At 43.4% G+C, this 12,718-nt stretch overlaps 1 long non-coding RNA gene across 3 annotated transcripts in view; it reads left to right on the forward strand.

Annotated features, from left to right (window-relative positions):
• The window catches only part of LOC147916535 (uncharacterized), a 65,385-nt gene that overhangs the window by 25,683 nt on the left and 26,984 nt on the right, over positions 1-12,718 (forward strand). The window contains exon 2 of one of the 3 annotated variants that reach the window (XR_015552658.1): positions 6,756-6,908. The exons of the other annotated variants lie outside the window; for them this stretch is intronic. This is a non-coding gene — a long non-coding RNA (uncharacterized LOC147916535). The remainder of the gene's footprint in view (positions 1-6,755; positions 6,909-12,718) is intronic. 3 annotated transcript variants of the gene reach the window in all.

Raw genomic sequence — 12,718 nt, forward strand, 5'->3', positions numbered from 1 at the left:
GAAGGTAAAGACGACAAAAGCCCTTATGGACTGGGTCTTTTATGACAAACTCCCCTGAGAACTTGGCACAGCCGGACAAAGAGACAGTTCGGAACCCCAGTCTACTCGACTGACCACCAAGGTGCACCCCGGTAAATGCACCTTCCGTATGGTGGAGACCAAGGAGAAGATTCTCACTGGTCACAAAGCCAAGTTCTCAGGACACAGAACAAGACAGAGACTACTCTGGGAGGAAAAGGGATCAAGATCAAAACCAAGAGTACTCTACCAAATTTAAACCCAGAGTCACTAAAAGCCCAAGAAACTAGTTTCCCAAATATTTTCTCCTGCCAATCTAAATTTAGAAAGAGAAAAAATTTCTCACCATTTCCTTCCGCCGGACTCCGCAGATAGAGATTCCGGGAGGCTGACGTGGTAAGAAGTCTTACCTTTTTGCTGGCTTTCGTCAGGCGTTCCCGTATCTCATCATCTGCAGTAGTCCAGGGAGAAGGCAGGTCTTCCAGCCAGAGAAGGCAACTTGCCAGCCAGTGTGGCTCCTGGCGACTACGTCAAAACTGTCGGGGGAAGAGGGAGAATCTCTTTCTGCCCTTTCCCTTAAGGTTCTTCTGGCTGGCCAAATAATCAACAAGACAGGTTAGCAGGAGAAAATAATACCAAGTTTAATAACATGTATACATGGGAGAAAGCAGGGACACTGCGTTTCTCCACACAATAGCAAAAATTCTCATCTTAAATATCTTTTTCAGCCAATGACAAAGGAGGATTTTGGCGGTGGGGGGAGTCAGTTACAGGAGATTACCACTAAAGCACAGTAAACAAGAATAAGGTTTATTATATAGCTCAAGGCCTCACCTTCCACATTGATAAGTCACTAGAAATGAGCTCATCCCCCTCTCTTCTCCAAACAGAGAGGGAGATACCTTTACAAATAGAGATTTCCCTCATAAAATGTAAATGATTGTCTGGCAACTCTTCGCAGGGTCATCCAGAGAATGTGGCCAGAGAGACAGAACTTCTGATAAGAGGGGCTTGTTGGTGCCTTTCCTATTATAACATTTACCCTACGTTATCTTTACAGCTATCATGATAGATCTGTTCCAGGAAGGAGCTACCATGTCAAATTCTTTAGGCAGTTAGTGGGGGAGGTCAAATGTCCTCAGAAAAAACAACCTAGGTACAGAGATAGATTTCAGGGTGGCCAAATCTTGATCTCCCACACCATCATTTTAGGGAATGATTCTAGCTGTCACTGTGCAGAGTGAAGGACACTTTTTAAGAATTCTCTACCCCAACTCTGAGGACTAGACCAGGCCATGTGAGTATGTCCACTGTCTTCATCAATAACATTTAGCCATCTCCCAGGTCCAGTCAAGGTGATCAAGAGACATAGAGGTAGAATATAATTCGACTTAACTACTAGATACCTAAATTAAACATATCCGATTAGAATGACAGATTTATCCCCTCTTGTGATAACTGTGTGATCTTGAGAGAGTAACTTAACATCTCTGAGCCTTAGTTTCTCCTCTGTAAAATGGGAAAAAGTAGTAACTACTAGAGGAATGCATTAAATAGTGCATGTTAAGTGCCTAGTATAGTGTTTAGCAAATAATAAGCACTTAATAAATGTTATCTCTAAATATTTTTTATCATTTTTATTGTTATTATCCTTAATATCAGCACAAAGGGATTGCAGTTGATGGAAACAGTCATGAAACATGACCTGCTCGGCTGGTCATATTGTCCCACAGGAAGCCATCATATTAAGAGAAGGGCAGCACCTGGTATGGTATATAAAATAGAGACAATCAAGGTGTAAAAATATACCAGTACGTCTCCAGTCTCTTTAAGGGAAGGGCACGGTAGTTTCTAGGTACTGTCCCTCTGTCCCTTGAGAGGGGAAGGGCAATTTATCAGGCTCCTATAGCTTGATGGAACCACTGCTTGAAAATATTCAACACATCTTGGTCTAAGTGTCTCTTTCTTAAAATGAGAACTTGTAGATTCTCCTTGAAATGGTGTTAAGGTCAAGTACATTGGGAAATGTTGTAAGTGGTTTACTCCTCTAGTGGTAGCATCAGCATATGAAAAGCCCTGAATAACCTTATGGTAGAGAATCCCATTTAACTTTAAGCTACCATTTTCCAGACATATTGGCCATATTCACACACACTGCCACCCCACTTCTGATTTTTTTCTCCTAAAACCAATACATAGCCATGGTTGATTTTATTTTCCTTTTATTTTTGTCCATGCAAACCACAGACCGTGTCACTCTCACCTGCCTAGCACCTCTGATAGCTAAAGGAGCAGGGCACCCCAGTCCTGCCATCTCCTGGGACATACAGATCTAGCACCAACATGGGTTGCCTGCCTCCTCCCCCCGCGCCGTAGAGAAAGGCTCATTGAGTCTCAGCCTCTACTCACCACAGGGCGCCCTGGCATTTCACAGGCACACAACAGGGCTCCAGAACAAGGGCTTGCCACCCCGACCTGTGGCAGAGTAGACCTGTTCACAACTAGACCAGGGTGGCTCCCCCACTGAATGCAATGGCCTTCCCAGCGCAAGGCAGGGCTGAGGGTAAAGGCAGCCCTGATGCCTGGAACTCAAGGCAGAGTAAGAGGTGCATGGTCTACAGCAAGACCCGAGGCACTGTGGGCCCCACTGCACACTGCTCCCAGGAAACTGGAAGGTGCTTGGTCACATTAGTGCCCTTCACACAGTAAGTGAAGAAACACAGAGAAACGCAGAAACCCACGCACATGCACACACACAGACCAACACTCGTTCCCCGTGTGTTTTCCAGATAATTGTCCCTCACTCCAGAACCAGGGATTTCTTCTCCCCCACACAGTAGAAGGTAGTCTTTCATGAGTGGGGTTAGCAAATCCATCTTCCAGAACCCAGTCATCCCTGGGTGAACAGTTAAAAATCTAGTTTCTGAACGTGCACAACGAAGTCCATAAGCTATGGATGCGATAGAGCAGAAAGGCGGTGCTCTTGGTGTTGGAAGACCGGGGTTTGGGTCCTGGTTTTGCTATTGAGTAACTGTCTTTAAAAAGTCATTTGTTAAACTCTTTGCTCTCCATTTTCCCCTTTCTTTAGTGAAAGGCTGATGATGCCAATTTCACACTTTGCAGTTGAAAGTGCTATGTAGATGTACAGTATCATCATGATACAGAGCCCTGAAGCCGGCATTCCCAGAGCCGGAAGGCATTTGAGAGATTATATCTTCTAGACCCTGCCTTTAGAAAAGTGAACTCCTGAATCAGCACTGAGAGAGCCCCTGCTTGATTTAATTCCCAAATCAAAGCAAGAAAATTTTGCACACGGGAAAAATATGGCTTTTCAGATATCATACCAGGCTCTCCACAAATACTTGTCCAACTGAATTAAGTTGAAAACATTTAACCGGTGTTAAAACTTCAAGTATGCAAGAACTCTCTGTTTTTCCTGTAATTGGTCTTTCTACCCCGACCCTCTATTCTACTCACTGCAGATCACTCGATTAGTCCCTTCCCAGTGATCTCAGTCAGTTCGGAGGGAGAGCTCAGGCCCATTCAGGATTTTCTTCTTGTTCTCCCCAGTTCCTGCAAGTGGTGTCTGCGCAGTAGGCATCTGCCCTGGTACTTTCCAGGGGAGTACGATTGTCTAGTCTGCTCTTTAATCATCTGCTGACAAGACTGAACCTTCCCCAGGTTTCCATCTATTGAGAGGTCTGTGCCTCGCCCTGGCTTCCATGTCTGTGGTCTCTGCTGCCTTCTTCATCCCTTTGCTCCCTTCTTCCTCCACCTTCCCACATCCTTCTTACCTCTTCCCCTCTTCCCTTTGCCTTCATCTGTTTCTTTGCTTCTCTCTCTCATTCCCTGCCCCCATCTCTACACATACCATTTGTTGAACATACAGTGTCAGTCCTACAAAAGCTACTAAGATGTGGCCCTTGGCTTTAAGGAGCTCTCAAATAAAGGAGCCTGCATCATCAAAGTGAGGCCAAAAATTTCAGCCTTGAAAAAGCCTAAATCTCTCAAAAGAACTTTTCCATTAAGGAAGCCAAATCCCCAAGCACCAAAGACGCTGAATCCTAAAATCATCTTGTCTCTGAATCATCTAAGCCTAAATCCTACCCATCACCTGGCTCAATGCCAGAAATAAGAGTGCTGCAGGGAGTCTGGAGGCCTTCTTTGTTTAAATAAGAAGGGGGAGGCTCGTCTTCACCGTCTGTTTAATCACCATGACTTGGACTGTGGTTACTGATGAGGTAAATTCCCTCAGCAGGCTGACGCAATATTTTCCAAAAGAAAGCAAGTTGTGTTTTGCATTTGCTCCTCCTCCTCATCACAAGCCGTGCTTAGGTTCCCAACCCAGATCTGCCCACAAGCGGCCATCTGGCTCGCAGCTGCTGTGTCCAAGTGGAAACACTTCGCGTGAGGCAGGAGTCGTCCAAGGGCTCCTTTTACTTCCTGTAAATGACAATGCCTGCGTTGTAGGTTACCCCGTCCTTTCCACTGGAAAGGCAACAGCTCTCATTTTCTTTCCTTTCTCTTTTCATATATGATTGTTTCCAGGGAGAGCACATATGTCAGGCATATACTAGTGGCTTCAACTGTACGCGTGACCAGGCGCATTTCATCGACTCTGTAAGGGCAGATTTCCAGCAGAAGCGGTAGGGTTAGCGAGGTGGAATCCAGCCAAATTCGTGTTCGTTCGGTCGGGAGAGCCTCCTAGTTGAGTGCTAACAGTGGTCTCAGCACCAGAGAACAACTTATCCCTCCCTTTTTCTTACCCTGACCAAGCCCAGTGACGAGGTTAGAAGTAACAATAGTCAATATTTACAGAGTGCTTGTTAAGTGCCTAGCACTGTGCGGAGGCTTTACATGCATTATTCTATTGAATACTCTTAACGACCCTATAAAGTGGTTATCAATATTACCCGCTACAAAATTTTGAAATCTGCAGCTTCAAGAAGGTGAGTCATTCCGCCCAAGGTCACACAGCTTGTCCAGCCTACTTCCCTGTCCTTTCCCAGTGGCAGGAGTACTGTAAGCTTCTTGGGGGCTGGTGTCATGAATTGTCCAGCACTGAGGCCTCAATACTTAGCACAGAGCCTCATTCACAGAAGATGCTAAAACAAAACAAAACCCCAAACTCCCTCCAAACCCAACAACTTGTGGGATGAGCAGATGTTGAACGAATGGATAATAAGTTGGTGCCTTTACAGGAGAAGGCTGTCTGTTTTCTCTACTAAAACCATGAATCTCTCTGACCAGCTTTACTGAAGTCATTGACACTCAGGACGACACTCAGAGACAAACGCCCCTGTTGGACTGCCCTCCGCAGGGAGCGCTTTCACCCCGCGTCATCCGGCAGCTGGCCCTTTTCACATGGAAGTATATTACAGTTAACATTGTCTCTCTTATTTCTGCCTGCAGTTTTCCTTTAGTCAGGCTGTTTGCTTCATTAACGCATCCTCTTCCTTAGGCTTGTTCGATCCTGTCCACCTTCAAGATTTAGCTCAGACTTGTCTCCTCCAGAACGCCTCCCCCAGGGTTCCTTGAACTCTATTTCCTCCTACCATGACTATGACTCTTTAACACCAGTTAGAATGTGGGGACTGCCAGGAACCCAGCAGATTACCTTTAGAGGCTAAGTGTTGAAATCTACTGGGTAACGAGAGTTTCAGGCAGATAGAGTCCTGTGTCCTGGACAGTCCCTGGGATAGTGGTTAATAATAACTTAATGATCAGGCCCTTGGGCCAGATCCTTGGTCTCATGTCTTCATGGCTAACGCATCCTTCTTTCCTCTGCTTCTTTACACCTGGTTCAAACTATTTCTGTGTACATAGACATGGCCTTTAATAAAAGTATTTCTTCATATTGAGATTTTACCCAATATTCTAATTGACACTTAAGTGTCTATTCTGTGCCAGCCAGTTTACCTACATCACAGCCTGACTCCAATACTCAAAGAGCAGAGCCTGTCTAAACTGAAAATACGCAAGCTTCTCTTGGCTGGGCTTTTAGGAGGTCTTGTGGTTCCATCTCTGAATCTTCTTTCTCATTTCTTGCTCCTTCCTGAAGTTCCATTCTTGGAAATTTATTCTCTTAGCTGGTCCTATAAAGAGGCATACATTTGGGTTTTGATGAGCATAATATTACACCTTGGGCTTTTCTTCTGGAATGGCTGGCCACCCAGAGACTCTAGCTGTCAGGCTGGCTGTGAGTTTTTCTTTGCTCTCTTGACACTTCTGTGTCATAGAACTGGGGTCAGAACAACCTTGTAGCTGATATTTGATCAGAGTATCATAGTTTGCAAAGTGCTTTCAGAAGACCTCTGATGAGCCTTCAACTCCCTGTAAAGACAAAAGGATTCTTATCCTTATTTTGCAAATGAAGAAACCAAGATTTGAAGAGACTGAGTTTCTGGTCCAATGTCATACAGTCCAATGTCATTTGAAGGACTGGTGTGTGTCCCCAGCTTTTTCCACCATACCATGCTTCCCATCCTTAACATTTCCCCAGACAGTGTTAACCACATTAGAATGACCCAGGACACATAAAAAATACCAGTGCCCCACCCCAAGTGATTCTGATTTCATTGGTCTGATTGCAGCCTGGCCATTATTATTTTTTCATGTTCCCTATTTCTAATGTGAGAACAATTGATCTACGGTCTTTATTTCCATAACACTTGGTGAACTGCAAAGGATTCTACAAATTGATAGCAGTATAAATATTAGCGTTTTCTTCTTTGCAGCAGTTGCTGAGAGCCAGACTGTTAAGCTATTGAATCCTTGGACAAGAAAACTTTCTGTTGAGACATGAGCTTCAAAATCCAACTCTTCAGTCATTCTAGAAGACAGTTTCCTGCTCCAGACTGCATGCTGCCCCAAGCAAAATAAAGACGGAGGTTAGCTGCCTTAACTGGCGAGCTGTTGGTATTTATGAAGCTGTTTGTGCTCCTGCGATTGCTCTGCCATGGAAATTATGTTTATAAGAGCTATCACTAGCTCACTTTTATGTCAGACCAGCTGTCCAGAGGAAAAATGTTAGCTAGTTTACAGCTGACACTTTCTCAGAAGTTTTATGGTGAAAACACATTTTCCAATAAGTATATTCCTCTCTTTCTCTGAGTTTCAAGCATAACATCTTAGATGTGATCAGTGACTTGGACCTGGAAGCACAGTCTGCTCCTCTCGGCCAATGCTGCTGGTGTGCTAGGAAGCAGCAGGCCGGTTGCAGAGGCATCCTGAGTGCCGGTTCCTCCAGGCTCGGTGGTCTAGAAGCCCACCACATTCCCGGGTCTCCTCATTTTGAGTAAAGGACAGGGTCAGTTCTTCCTTCTGTGCCTCTGATGGAAGGTGGGTCTGATGTACTGGGAAAGTTATGGAGAAAAGTGAAGGGAAGCAGTGAGGAGGGACTTTTCTCTTCTGAGTAATTCAAACCCAGCTAATCAGAAGCTTCAATTAATCAGAACTCCCTTCCCTTTCAGTAGGAAGAGTAAAACCCTAACAAGACAAACTTACTATAAATGCAATTAAAAATGAAAACCTTCCTATGGCCTAGGTTTTGTTAGAGTGTAAGAATTTGAAATCAGAGATGGTCTCTATTCATCTTTGCATCCTTCTCACTTAATACAGTGTCAAAAGTATATTTGTACTTAATATATTTGTTTTCAAATTCATTTTTATTTTCATCAAATAAACATATGCTCAAAGTTTTTAAAAAAAACCAATGGGGCCGGCCCAGTGGCCTAGCGGTTAGGTTTATGTGCTCTGCTTTGGTGGCCGGGGGTTCGTGGGTTCGGATCCTGGGTGCAGACCTATGCACCTCTTGTCAAGCCATGCTGTGGCGACGTCCTACATATGAAGTGGAAGAAGATGGGCACGGATGTCGGCCCAGGGCTAATCTTCCTCAGTGAAAGGAGGATGATTGGCAGTGGATGTTAGCTCAGGGCTAATCTTCCTCACGCACGCACACAAAAACAAAAAACCAATATACTTTCAATCTTTATAATGAGAGAATAGTAGCCTCCAGCTTTCTCCCAGTGCACCCTAGTTCCATTCTCTAGCAACTTCAAAATATTTTCACTATTTTTTCTGACATTTTCCTTCTTATTTCTAAGTAATACTTCAATGCTGACTTTTCTTGATTTATCAATCATCAACTTTAGAAATGATCTATTGACCTATTGTGGTAGATGAGTGTGTGGATGAGTGAGCTGTGTGTAACCTCCATTCCCCCTGACTTCTCTATCCCTACCCTCCTTTTAAACATAGTTATGTCACAGTTTTGTTAAGTACGTGTTTACACTACTTCACTTACGATTATATTTTCTTTCTTGGATGTTTTGTTTTCTGTTTTTATGTTTATTTCTTTTCCTTTGCTGAATTTGTCTATATATTTTTCAATAATTCCTTCTAGGGCCAGCCCAGTGGTGCAAGGGGTTAAGTGCACACACTCCACTGCGGCGGCCCGGGGTTCGCCGGTTGGGATCCTGGGCAGGCACCGACTCACTGCTTGTGGAGCCATGCTGTGGCAGGTGTCACATATAAAGTGGAGGAAGATGGGCACGATATTAGCCCAGGGCCAGTCTTCCTCAGCGAAAAAAGAGGAGGATTGGCAGATGTTAGCACAGGGCTGATCTCCTCACAAAAAAAAACAAAAACAAAAATTCCTTCTAAATGCAACACGATTCTGGTATGCCCCTCACTACTGTTTTTTACGTGTATTAATATATCATCACATGCATCAAATAATCTCATAATTCCATTTTGATATTTTTCTCTTGGAGACCTCTTTCTCTATTTTTGATCAAATCTTGGTGGGCTATTCCACAGAACTGCTGAACACCTGTCATCTTGTCCGTAGTGAGAAGCCTCTAAGACGGCCCCTAAAGATCTATTTCATCTTGGTATTCACACTGTTGTGCAACCTTCTCCCCTTGAGTGTGAGTGGGAATTATTTACTCATGTTTAACAAACAGAATATGGTGGAAGTGGTGGGATGTCACATTATGAATAAAAAGATTGTTTCTTTCTTAGGCACTTGGGCGCACGCTCTCTCTCTCTCTCTTCCTCTCTCTCTTTTTCCTAGAACCTTCTTTTTCCTTCATGGATATAACATCTTCTCTTATCTCTCTGAGTTCACTCTAGTTGGTCCTGCAGGTATGGGGGTAGAGTTGAAGTCGTAAATAAACACTGAGCCCAGACTGTGAACACACTATAAAGCTAGGGGTATTCTGTAGAACAGTCAGAAGATCAAATGACTTAGGTCATGGATAGTCCTTCGCACTCTAACAGTCATGTATATAAAACATGTACGGCATGTATAATTCTTACGTGCTAAGGATACTCAGGACATAAGTGTTCAAGAAATATTGGAAGAAGAGAAAGGATAGAAGAAGGAGGAAATCTTTTTAATAATTCAGCTAAGAGATAGTCTTGATTTGAACTGAACAGTAGCACTGAATATAAAATAAAAGGAAGGATCAGAGATCTCTTAGAATACATAGAAGACCATCCTGTGTGATCAGTCTATCCATTTTTTTCTGATTATCTGTTAATATAATTTACTTAGCTAACAGAATCTGCTTAGAATTAGCGAATTAGATTCTTAGCTTCTTGAGAGCAGAGAGGAGTCCTCACGTAAGTTGATTATCTGAAGTTTTCAATTAAAGCTGTGCACGCAGTGAGCGTACTCAGTACTTGTTGTCTTTTCCATGCCGCCCGCTGACCCTCTCCTCTCCTTACTGCCTTGCACAGACCCTGTAGTTCTGCCAGATGACTGGGCTCATTAAAGCTCAATCATTTTCATTTTAACCTTGAATGAGGGACATTCAACCTATGCCATTTCTCTCTGCTTCCTTGGACTATTGAAAACAGAATACCATTTGTGGAACAGGACCTGTAGGGAGGGGAGGAGCAGCGGTGACAGGCTGGTGAAATACTTCCACTGTCAACACCACAATGAACCTCACTGCTGCTTCAGAAACAATCATCCACGCCACTCTCTGAAAAGAAGCAATCTATCTTAAGCCAGAAATATACTGAGAAGGAGACCAAGGTTCTACAAATGAAAATTATGCTGATTATGTAACACCTAAGCAGTCCATGGGAATCTATGAAAAAAATACTCTCTTTACAGCCTTTTGCAGGGACCTATATTCATTGCAGTTAGACACACAGCATAGATTTGCCTTTGCCATTCACATATGCAATGTATGTAGGTCATACTAGCTAGTCAAAAATATTTTGGACAGATGCTCAAGATACCTGCACAGGCATAAGACAAGGAGGGAACAGAGTGTTATTACCATAGTTACTATAGTGATATTCTATAGCATTGCCAGTGTTATACTTCACTCCAACACCCATAGAACCTTTATGGTCCAATTTCCTACTGGGTACATGTGTAAGAAAACATATATTCACTGTTTTAGAATGGATAATTAAAAATAGGATGCAACATTTCCTCCCTTCCTCTCTCCATTTCTTCATTTCTTCTTCCAGGCTTTTCTTCCTGCCACCTCCCTCTCTTCATGAATTAATTAACTATCATGTTCCATCCACTGGGTGAGGCACAATGAGGAAGATAAAGCCTCTGTTATACTAGTTTCAAACCTGGGAATCATTTCTATCATTAATCAGGCCTGAAATTTCAAACCAATCTCTCACAATCTAAAACAGAGTTCTGCATGGGGCCCTGCAGGCTGGTGACCTCCACGCCCAGCCTGTTAGGTTCTTTATTCACACCGTTGTATTACTGTGTATTGTCTGCTTCCCCTTGGTCCACCTCCTTCAACTCTACTTGACTGTGAACTCCTGGTAGGGCAAGAGACTAACTTTCACTTGAATGCCTTTTCCCTGTCTTCTGTCTCTCAGTTTCTCACTCCTCTCAGCCAGAAATGTTATTCTTAACATGGCGGGGGCTCCATAAAGAATGTGAAACTAAAAATTTTAAACAAACAAATCATGCCACCAGAGAGGGCCAGAGAAATTGCTATGGGAGTTTGGAGAGGAAATTTCAGGAAGCAGGGTAGTGGGGCATAATGGAGGAATGAATAGGTAGAGCCCTGGAGTGGGTGAGCTGGACACATGACTGTAGAACTGTTGCCTCCGGGGACTCTGGGGAAATTATCTGTCCTCTCTGAGCATTGCACCCTGTTCTTGATAAAATAGGCATAATAGCATCTTTCTTTCTCCACCTCCCTGGACTGCAGGAGCATAAAGTGGATAACATGTGTGAAAGCAATCTGAACTCCTTGGACGTCAGGAGTGACAGATCCAAGGCACGGTATTACGATTTTCTTCCTGAAATTTGGCATTTAAAACAGTGACTTAAATAATATTATTTGAAGTTAAAAGAATTAGTATATTTTATTTATGATGATTTAATCGCAAGAACCTAAAGGCATATAAAACATTGGTTCAGATGACCATTGAAAATGGGATCGGGTGGTTTTTTACTTAAAGCAGTTGCTTTACTTTATTAGTAAGGAGAGGCTAGGCTTATGCTGTAGTAACAAAGAACCTCTGAATTTCAGTGGTTAAACACTTCAAGTTATTTCTCACTAATGCAAAATCTGCTGGAAGTCCAGGCGACTCTCCAGGGATGAGACTCAGCAGTCCACACTACCTCTGTCTGGGGCTCCACCACCTCCACATGAGCCTTTTCCCGTGGTTGCTGGGACAGAGGGAAGGGAGACTGGAGAATCCTGTAGAGCATTCACTGACTCCGCCTGGAAGTGCCACAGCGCATTCCTACTCAGATTTTATTAGTCAGAGCTAGACATGTGCCCTTCCTTCCCCCTGAAGTGCTGGGAAGTACGGTTCCCCTACAGACCCACAAGGAAAGAAGAACTGGGTATTGGAGAGCGTTAAAAATATGCACCATCCTACCATATAAATACTGTTGGAGCATGCTTCCAGTTCCATGGATAATGAGGCATAACAATGATGATGAAAGACAATCCAGCACTAATGATTCCTTTCAGAGACAGGGAAACTAAGTGTTTATGCCAAGGTTGTGAGGTCAGCAATGATGAGTCAGGACTAGAACCCAGAGCTCCTGACTCCCAGTCCAGAACTCCTTCTCTTCCCCAAGGTCTTTCCTTGGAAGGTTAATAGATCTCTCTCTCTCACATGCAGAAGTGCTTCTGTGGTCAAATTAATTCACAAAGAGAGGGTTAACACGAGGACAGACAGGGTTCAATAGGTTTATTTGCAGCAGAACTTCTCAGAACCTTTAACGTAATAAAGTACATTGTGAATCTTATGATGCCAGAGGGTTCAGAAATTGCTGCCCATTTCTGAACGCGGGAACCATCTCCTCCTCCCTGATATTTATTTTCTTCAGGGTACTTTGTAGGTGAGGATCACACTTCAGGAAGCGCTACACTATCATATTACACTTGCAAAGTTGTTATGCAGGCAAAGTTACTCTTTGGAAGTTAGCCTCATCAATCTTGTTTAATGAATGGTCTTTATTTCTCCATTGCTCCTTTGTCTTCCGTTTCTTTCATACTCGGATTTTGAGGGCCAATCCCACTAATGCATATCATTATTCTTACATTCATACATGTCTCAATTCATATAACAAATATCCAGTGAGCATACACTCCAGCCAGTTCTGATACTAATGTTGGATACGTAAAGCTGAACAAGATGTGATCTCTGTCTTTATATTGCACATAGACTAAAATGGGAGACACATTCCAAA

This window comes from Ceratotherium simum, chromosome 7 (assembly GCF_057802395.1).
Source record: "Ceratotherium simum simum isolate JZ-2026a chromosome 7, ASM5780239v1, whole genome shotgun sequence".
NCBI classification, from domain to species: Eukaryota; Metazoa; Chordata; class Mammalia; order Perissodactyla; family Rhinocerotidae; genus Ceratotherium; species Ceratotherium simum.